The sequence below is a fragment of the Bos mutus genome, chromosome 3 (assembly GCF_027580195.1).
Source record: "Bos mutus isolate GX-2022 chromosome 3, NWIPB_WYAK_1.1, whole genome shotgun sequence".
Taxonomy (NCBI): Eukaryota; Metazoa; Chordata; class Mammalia; order Artiodactyla; family Bovidae; genus Bos; species Bos mutus.
In genome coordinates, this window is record NC_091619.1 from 17,016,525 (window position 1) to 17,026,878 (window position 10,354).

At 38.2% G+C, this 10,354-nt stretch overlaps 1 pseudogene; it reads right to left on the reverse strand.

Moving 5' to 3' along the window:
• Positions 1 to 7,053: 7,053 nt before the first annotated feature.
• On the reverse strand, positions 7,054 to 9,446 carry LOC138987191 (cAMP-regulated phosphoprotein 19 pseudogene; annotated as a pseudogene).
• Between the last annotated feature and the right edge of the window lie 908 nt (positions 9,447 to 10,354).

Below are 10,354 nucleotides of genomic sequence, written 5' to 3' on the forward strand. Positions count from 1 at the left end.
GTTTTTTTTTTTAATGTTAGCAGTGTTCCTCTGGCAGTGCTGTAAAGAACAAATAACAGATGAGGAACAAAATGGAGATGCAAGAAAATGGAAAGTCAACATTTAGGAGACTCTGCACATACTCTAGGGCTTCCCAGGTGGCACAGTGGTAAAGAATCCACCTGCCAGTGCAGGAGACATAAGAGATGCTGGTTTGATCCCTGGGTCAGGAAGATTCCCTGGAGTGGGAAATAGCAACCCACTCCAGTATTCTCGCCTGGAAAATTCCATGGTCAGAGGGACCTGATGGCTACAGTCCTTGGGGTAGCAAAGAGTCGGAGATGACTGAGCACACACACACATACTCTGCTGCTAAGTTGCTTCAGTCGTGTCTAACTCTGTGCGACCCCAGAGACGGCAGCCCACCAAGGCTCCCCCGTCCCTGGGATTCTCCAGGCAAGAACACTGGAGTGGGTTGCCATTTCCTTCTCCAATGCATGAAAGTGAAAGTTAAGTTGCTCAGTTGTGTCCGACTCCTCTCGACCCCATGAACTGCAGCCTACCAGGCTCCTCCGTCCATGGGATTTTCCAGACAAGAGTACTGGAGTGGGGTGCCATTGCCTTCTCTGCATACATACTCTATTTCTTCTCAAAAAAGAATATTTAATGGAAGCATAACTCCTACTCCTGAACTTTTCTGAAGCACAGGTATTAATTTAGCAGATTGGGAATGTAAAACGGCATTCAGACCCCAAGAACAGTATATTGAAATGTGTAGGCATGAGTGAGCACATGCAGTAATCTGCAGGTAGTCTCTGTGATGTTTGTAAAGACAAGCTTGAGAGAGGTCTGACTCCTCACTATGCAAATCTACACACTTCTAGTATTTTGATTTTTTTTTTCTTTCTGCCTGAAGAACATCCCTTAAAATTTCCTTTTGTATGGCTATGTGAGCAAAGATTTATTTTATTCCTATATGTATTTGGGTTTATTTCTAGATTTTCTATTCTGATACCTTAATATGTATATCTGTACTTAACTGGTTTCATACATTTAATAATGTTTTAATATCTAGTCACATTAGTCTTCCCCTTATTACTCTCCTTTTCTAGATTTTTTTTCCTGAAAAGTCTTGTTTTCTATTTTTTCCATGTGATCTTTAGAATTAGCTTGCCATGTTGTCTAAAATTCTGGTATTTTTATTTGGATGACATTAAATTTATATCTTTAGGGAAAACTGACTTCTTTATAGTATTGAATCTTCCTATCTAAGAGTAAGAGGTGCCTTTATATTTTGTCAAATGTTCTTTTGTGCCCTTCTTACAGATATTACCCATTTCTTGCTAACCTCTTTTCTAGTGAGTTTACCTTTTATTATTATTTTGCACTTTAAATGTGGTCTTTTCCAATATAATTTCTGATTGGATGTATATTTGAAAGCTGTTGATTTCTCTTATATTAGTTTTTGTACTCAGCTACCTTACTTTAAGTAGACTTGTGGAGCCACCATTTCACATTCCTACCTGAGTGCTGAGTGTTCACTTCTTCACTTCCTCATCCTCTCTGTATTGTCTGATGCCAGCTGTCCTGGTGGGCGTGAGGTGGGTCTCAGTGTGGGTTTGGTCTGAGTTGCCTTGGTGACTGATGCTGTTGAGTATCTTTGCATGGGCTAAAGAGCCACTCAAATGTCTTTCTTGGTGAACTTACAAACTTTTGCCCATTTTTAATTGGGTTGTCTTTTATTTAGTCCAAAGAATTCTTTATATATTTTGCATACAACTCCTTTATCAGATGTATGATTTTCAGATATTTTTTCCCAGTCTGCAAATTTTCTTTCCATTTTTAAAATTTTTTAGGCCATGCTGTGTGGCGTATGGGATTTGGGATCTTAGTTCCCCAACCAGGGGTCAAACCCGTGCCCCCTGCATTGGGAGTCTTAACCACTGGACCACCACGGAAGTCCCTTCTTTTCAATTTCTTAAGAGAATCTTTTGAAATGCAAAGATTTTTATTGCTGATAAAATGCAGTTTAGCAGTTTTCCCGTGTATAGACTGTGCTTTTGGTGTCACGTAACCTTCAGCAAATTAGGAATAGGGGGAAACACATTCAATTTGATAAAGAACATCCACAAAATACTTACAGGTAACATTATACTTTGGAAAAGGGAATGGCAACCTACTCCGGTATTCTTGCCTGGAGAATCCCATGAACAGAGGAGCCTGGTGGGCTACAATCCCATGGGGTTGCAAAGAGTAAGACACGACTGAGCGACTAATACAACAACCACCACCTTACCTTGAATTCTTTTTTGGTTTGTACTTTTTGCGGTTGATTCTTTTGATTTTGGGGAGAGGTTTTTGAGTATGTGAGCATATCATCCACAGAAGTCAGTATTACTGTTTTCTTTCTGATTTTTACCTCTAATTTCTTTTTTGTCTGTTTACATTAGATAGTATCTCCAAAATGATGCTGAGCAATAGAATTGATAGGTCTCAACTTAGCACGTGATTATTTTTATAGATGTGTGAGAAATTCCCTTATAAAAATGTATATAATTCATGTGAGTAAACTTCAGTAAATGAACATCTATATTGTTTCCAGAGTTCTGTTACAAATCATACAGTAATTAATTATTAATATTTTGACACAAAGAAGTTTTTTAAATTACTGTAAATCAAGTCTGTAATTATATTTTTTATTTTTCATAATAATATTAGCTAACATTTATTGAGCTTTACTATGCAGACCATAATGTGTTAAATGCTTTACCTACCCTTATTATTGCCATTTTACAGATTTCAAATAGCTTCTGCAAGGTAACCTAGCAAGTAAGTGGTTGAACCAGGATGCGGACCAGGTCTGTTCTGTTTTTCTTTCTCCTTTTACATATTTTATTATTTATTTTTATTTTTAACTTTGTTATAGAACACTTTAAACATATATATAAAGGAGAAAGAGTGGTAGAGTGAATCCCTGTATACATCACCATTGTCAACAATTACCAACATTTTCCAATCTTGTTTCGTCTATCCCTTCTCATTTTTTTCAGTGTTTTAAAGCAAATCCCAGATATCACTTCATAAATATTTCATTATACATCTCTGAGTGAGAAATTTTTTAATATAACCACCATGCCATTAGTACATCCAACAAAATTAATAGTTATTTCTTAGTATCATTTAATATTTAGCCCATTTTAAAACCTCTCCAATCATTTACTGGTGTTTTTTTACTGTTAGTTTTCTCAAATTAGTATCCAAACAGTTTTATGCATTGCATGTATTTCCTAAGTCTCCTGTATTCGTTGACAGTCACCTCCTCACCCTGCCCTCTCCCCACACACACCTACTTTTTTTTCTTGTAATTGATTCCATGGAGAAGCCAGATCATTTGTCCGATAGAATGTCTCATATTCTGCATTTGGCTGACTGCTTGCTCTTTTGGAATCCAAGGTCCTAGTGCTCTTAGCTATAATATACTCTATTTCTCATTATCTTTCATAGATGTTGTGAGGAGGATATGAAAATTTACAAGAGACAGCCCATTAACTTTCAGTGGCACAGATATTATAATACTACTGGGCAGTTTTATTCTTTTATAGTACACATCCGTCTTGCTGATTTTTCAGGCTCTAATACTCTTGAAAAACCTTTAAAATACAGCTTAGTTTGTCCATGGACTTCAGGAATTTGATTCTTCACTTCTGGGCATTTATAGCCTAAAGTCTGCTTTCCTGTGACAACTTAAGGAAAAACATACAAGGTGAAAGTTGTGAGTTACGTTTTGTTCAGGGAGCTTACTGAGTACTATAGCCTGGGAAACAGCCTCTCAGTTGCTATAAGGGGACTGCTCCAAAGAGTTAGGGGGAGGAGCAAATATGTATATGAATTTTCTTAGCTGGGAAATACACATAGTCAAGCATACATCTTGTCAAAAAATTACTGCTAACTACAAAGAATAGGTATCTCAAGTTAATAATTTTAGTGCTTTTCTATATATCGAAAAATCAATCAATCAATCTTCCTGACCTTGTCTTAGACATGACACTACAAATATAAGCAACAACAATGAAATAAATTTGACTTCATCAAAATTTAGAACTTTTGTACATCAAAGTATCACTCAAGAGAGCCAAAAGACAACCCACAAAGTAGGAGAAAATCACATATCTGACTAAAAATATAATATCCAGAATATATAAAGAGCTGCAACTCAACAATAGAAAACAACCCATTGCAAAAATGGGCAAAGGATTTGAATGAGCTTTTCTCCAAAGATGTACAAATGGTCAATAAACACATGAAAATATGCTCATCACCAGACTTCAGAGAGGGCTTCCCTCATAGCTCAGTTGATAGAGTCTGCCTGCAATGCAGGAGACCCTGGTTCGATTCCTGGGAACATCCCCTGGAGAAGGGACAGGCTACCCACTCCAGTACTCTTGGGCTTCCCTTGCAACTCAGCTGGTAAAGAATCCATCTGCAATGTGGGAGACCTGGGTTTGATCCCTGGGTTAGGAAGATCCTCTGGAGAAGGGAAAGGCTACCCATTCCAGTATTCTGGCCTGGAAAATTCCATGGACTTGTATAGTCCATAGGGTTATAAAGAGTCAGACACAACTGAGCGACTTTCACTTTCAGCCTTTAGAGAAGTACACATCAAATAATGAAATACCACTTCACGCTTATTATGGTGGCTATTACAAAAAAGCAAAAAATAGCAAGTGTGGGAACAATGTAGAAAAATTGGTACATTGTTGGTGGAAACATAAAGTGCAACTGTTGTAAAAAGTAAAACATAGAATTACCATATTGTTCTACTCTAGGAATTTTACTGTGAGATATACATCAAAAAAATTGAAAACATGGACTCAGATACTTGTGTACTAATGTTCTTAGCAACATTATTAACAATAGCAAAAGGTAGAAATAAAGTATGCATCAACAGATGAATAGACAAACAAAATGTGGTATATATATGTACACAATGTAATATTATTCAGCCTTAAAAAGAAATGAACCATTGATACATACTACAACATGAAAGAACAGTGCAAACATGATAAGTGAAATATGCCAAACACAAAAGCACAAATGATTCATTAAATGCCTTATATGAGGCATTTAAAAATAGACTAATTCATAGAAACAGAAAATAGACTAGAAGTATAGGCAGGGGCTGGCTGTGTTCAGTCTCTCAGTCATGTCTGACTCTGTGACTTTGCCTGCCATGCTCCTCTATCCGTGGAATTTTTCAAGCAAGAATACTGGAGTGGGTTGCCGTTTCCTCTTCCAGAGATTCCCCCTGACCCAGGGATCGAGTCAGTATCTCTTACGTCTCCTGCATTGGTAGGTGGATTCTTTACCACTGCACCATCAGGGAGTAGGGAGCAAAATCCTAAGTTATTGTTTAAAGAGTACAAGTTTTCTGTTTGGAATGATGAACAGTTTCTAAGTAGGGGAGGTTATGAGTATGTTGGGAAAAGGAAAATACTGGAACTCTTTGTACTTTTAGCTCAATTTTGCTGTGACCCTAAAACTGCTCTAAAAAGTCTATGTTTTAAAAAAATTTCTGGAAATAGATTGTGGTGATAATTACACAACATTGTTAATTTACTTAAGGCCACTTAATTGTATACTTAAAAATAGGTAAAATGGTAAATTTTATGTTATGTATTGTTTACTAGAATTTAAAAAAAGAACCAAGGAGAGAAGTTCTAGCAACTATTTAAAGCTTTATTATCTAGCCATGTGATTTTGAATCAAACATTGCTCCATGTTTATTAATAACTGTTTTGTTGTTATTCCAGTCTTCTCTGTTTCTCTTACAATCCATATTAGAAAATTCTGTGTCTCTGTCTTCAAAATGTGCTTTGGCCACTTCTCTACCTCAACCACAACCCCTGCCCACAGTTTGAATCCCTGTCACTTCTCGCCTGGATTCTGTGGTAGACTTACTAACCTCCCTACTTCCATGCTACACGCTCTGTACCCTGTCGTCTCTTCTCTGGGCAGCAGGTCATATCACTGCCCTGCACAAAGCCCTCCTATTAAACTATCGTGTATTTAACACGCCAGACACTGTTCTAGGACAGTGACAAAAATCTATGACCTCATGGAGCTTATATTTTAGTGAATTTAGAATACAATGCAAATTCTTAAGTGACCTACAAGCATGATATGGTCCCAGGTTACCTCTCTGACTTCATTTTAGGCCATGGCCTTGTGGAAAACAGTTCTATAAACAAGATTAGAATTCTGTTAGAAAGGAAGTAAGGGGTGAGTAGTTGTGGTTAAAAAATATTCATGCTTATATTGAAAAAATGCTTACCAAATTTCCCTCCCCAGTGAGACAACCTATGATGTTATCTGGATCCTTTGTTCAGGTTCAAGATCAAGAGTTTTGACTGATGTATGTTGTCTTCCTCATCAAGTTTGGATATGGCCCCTTGAGGTCTGGCAACCAAAACTTGTCTATATCTAACATATCTAAAAAATGGTGGAGAAAAATAGAATAACTACAATGGAAGTCTAATTCTGGAAAGGAGAGAATGGATGAAAAATAGAACAGTTATCGTTGATCCATAGCATACATTATACCCAGCGGGGCTAGAATAAGGAAGACTCCCCCTTCCCTGGTGGTGAAGTGAGTTTCTTGGCCAGCCAATTGGCAACCACCAAATTTGTTCTCTCTAGGGATCTTCTTTATTGGCCCCTGGTTCTTCCTGCTAGATAATCTTGCTTGTTCTTATTCTTTATGGCTATACCAGAGGTGGTGGTGGTGACTGTTTAGTTGCTAAGTCATGTCTGACTCTTTTGTAACCTCATGAACTATAGCCCACCAGGCTCCTCTTTCCATGGGATTCTCCAGGTAAGAATACTGAAGTGGGTATTTCCTTCTCCAGGGGATCTTCCTGACCCAGGGATTGAACCTGTGTCTCCTGCAATGCAGGCAGATTCTTTACCACTGAGCCCCCTGTAGGTATGGAGTTAATGCCCTTTCTTGAGACTGACTACTCAGCTTTAGCTGTGGTACAAGTTGGGAGCCTAGAAAGGCAATAGGCTGATAGGCCTGGGGATTCTTTGTCAAGTTTCTATAGCAATTCAGTAGCCCTTGGTTCAATTCCTCCTGCTAGTTCCTGCAGCCAAATATTTTTTTCCTAGTCACTATAGCCAGAGGATGCAAAGTTCTGATAGTCTAGCCTTGGGTCCTACACCCACCCCTGGAGCTGGTGGGGGAGTTGCTTTTCTCTTAACCCAATGTGTGTGGGGGTGGTAGGGGGTGGGTCCCTGTTTTATCTTATTTAAAAAAAAAAATTTTTTTTTAGTCCATGGGGTCACAAAGAGTTGGACACGACTGAGCGACTAAGCATGTGAGCTAATATGACTAGGCAGCCTATCTATTGATGGGTGGGGCTGTATTCCAGTCTATGGGGTGGCAGAGAGCCAGATATGACTTAGACAACAGCAAGACTCTTGAGAGTCCCTTGGACTGCATGGAGATCAAACCAGTCAATCCTAAAGGAAATCAACCCTGAATACTGTTGCTGAAGCTCCAATACTTTGGCCACATGATGCAAAAAGCCACGTCAGTGGAAAAGACCTCATGCTGGGAAGGATTGCAGGCAAAAGGAGAAGAGGGCGACAGTAGATGAGATGGTTAGATAGCATCACCCACTCAATGGCCATGAATTTGAGCAAACTCTGGGAGATAGTAAAGGACAGGGAAGCCAGGCGTGCTGCAGTCCATGGGGTTCCAAAGAGTTGGACATGCTTTAGCAACTGAACAACAATACATACAATCATTTTCAAGCAGATTATATTGCACACTAACATGTTCTTTTCATCAGTGCATTGTTAAACTAAAAGTGGAGAAGTAACATATTAAGGAGAAATAATGGGAGACCTATGTTTCTGAATAGATTGAACAGCACAGAAATAAAGGAAATTAGAAGATTCACGCAGTTCAGCTCTTTTAATCAGCCAGTCAGCTTGCTGGCAACAAGGCAAGGCTTTCGTTGAGAAAGATCCTGTGGAGTAGGCTTGTGGTTGCCAGTGATCTCTGTCTTATCTGGAACTGCAATAGGAAGTTGCTTGTTCTTCATTTTTGCCATGTTGTAATCCCCAGAATTGAAGTATTTTTTCCCTTTCTGCAAACATTTTCTTAAAAAATCTGAACCTCTAGGCTTTTGTCCCAGATGAGGATCCCTTGCTATTAATTTTACTTTTTCAGCTTTCTCTGGACTCGTCACTTTATCTTCCAATTCCTTCTGCTTCTCTGTGGAGGCTGCCTCAGAGACTTCCTTGAACATATTGCTTGTTCCCCCTTGTCCTGCTCTGCCTGATTTCAAATAAAGATGATATTACCACAAGAAGGGGAAATGATGGCTTGGTGAAATAGACAAATAATGTACACTGTAAGACATGCTTTAGCTCTAATATTCTCCACTCCTGTGGAGAAGACAGATGTTGCTCACATCTATTGCTTGTGACACATTTCCATGGGTACACTCACGAAATAATGTCAGTCTCTGGTAGCTATCCATAAACTTCCCTTTCTTCCCCCAGAAAGCATATTGGAATGTACATATATTCTTTCAAAGTGATGCTATTACAGAGATAACCTGAATCTAATTAATTTTAAATGTATCACTTGTAAATTTTGGTACTTCATTATTACCGACAAATTTCTGAGACTTAAGTTGGAATTGATTATAACTCATCAAGTGTGTCACAATTGTTATACATTTGTTGAGGGAAGGGTCTCGTTTTTGGTACCCCAGTACTCCTGAGTAATGTTTTGATATCTTGGTAAAATTAACCTTCTTTCTTTGAGCACACATTGCCAAATGACCAAGGTGGGCACCCAAGACAATGGGGGATGTCTACTGGATCAAATATTTTCAGAATAATGCACCAAGCAAATAATTATATAGGAAGTATTAGGAATACTGTAGATTTTCAATATAAAATGTCTATTTTCCTCAGTGCTTCAAGAATCCTGTTTTCTTTCTTCAGAAAATGTAAACTGGATAATTTTGACATAGAGCTAATTAATTGTCTAGTCTCCCATACTGTACTAAGTATGAGAGGATATTGGACCATGTTCCCATGGCATGTGGGATCTCAGTTCCCCAACTGAGGATCAAGCCCATGCCCCGTGCAGTGAAAGCCTGGAATTTTAACCACTGGACCTCCAGGGAAGTCCCTATTAAGTGTATTCTTCTTACCTTTGTGTACTTCTGGGACAGAAGGGTCAGTAACAACTGAACTATTTTAACTATGGAAATAATGTCTGTTATTAAATTCCCAGCACAAAATTAATCACTTGGGTAAATTAACAGAGGGTAAAACTAGCATCGGTATCATCCTAAAAATCAGTCTTTTTCTGTAAAACCACGTAAGATAGTTCCTCAGAGAAACTTGAAGCAGCTGGCTTTCAGGGTGCATAAGCCTATGGGGTGGTGTCTTAAAACCTGGAGAAAGCATTAGGCTTCCTTATTCTGCTTTCATTTCCCTTTTTGGCATCATTCTGGAGCTGTTTCCTCATCTGTGATGGAAGGGAAGCAGCAGGCTAGAGATTTAATAATGTACTATTGCAGATTTCCTCTCTAAAAAACAAAACTGTAGTTAAATGTGCAACAACAAGTATGCCCCATTTCAAAGGAGACTACTGTGAAAAAATCCAGTTTACAGGTTTGGAAGGTTGCAGGGTGAGCTTCATTTTATAACATGCAGCAAGTGTACACAAGGGTAGACTTATGTAATAACGTATTCCCTTAATGTTTTTAAATAGTATGTTTGTTTATAGACTTTTCTATACCAGGAGGGGAGCAAAAGAAGCAGACAAACCTGAGGCTGGCTAAAAAGCCTCAGAAGACACGGCCAAATGGGTGATGTATCAGAAGTGAAGATAAAACATGTAGAAGATAATAATTAGAAAATTAATCCAATAAATATTTCTTAGTTTTTGCTTAAACATGTATTAAACAAAACAATACAAAATAAGACAGGATTCTGTATTCCCAAGGCAGCATCACTATCTTATGTGATGGAAATAGAGAATAAGTTCAGAATTGCATGGTACAATTTGTTTCTTAAAAGTATATGGAATATATGTATAACTGAATCATTTTGCTGTATGTCTGAAACTAAAACAACATTGTAAATCAACTTGTCTCTAATATACAATAAAAATTAAATTTAAAAAGTATATAGAAATGGAAGATGGTGAAGTAGCCAGAGAAGACTGGGAAAGGCAATATTTGGGAAGCAGAACTTGCAAGGTAGAGAGGCCAAGGGGTGGAGAGAGCCATTTCAGAAAGACACAAATGACTGTGTAATGTGGGGGCTCACAAGAGCAACTTGACTACAG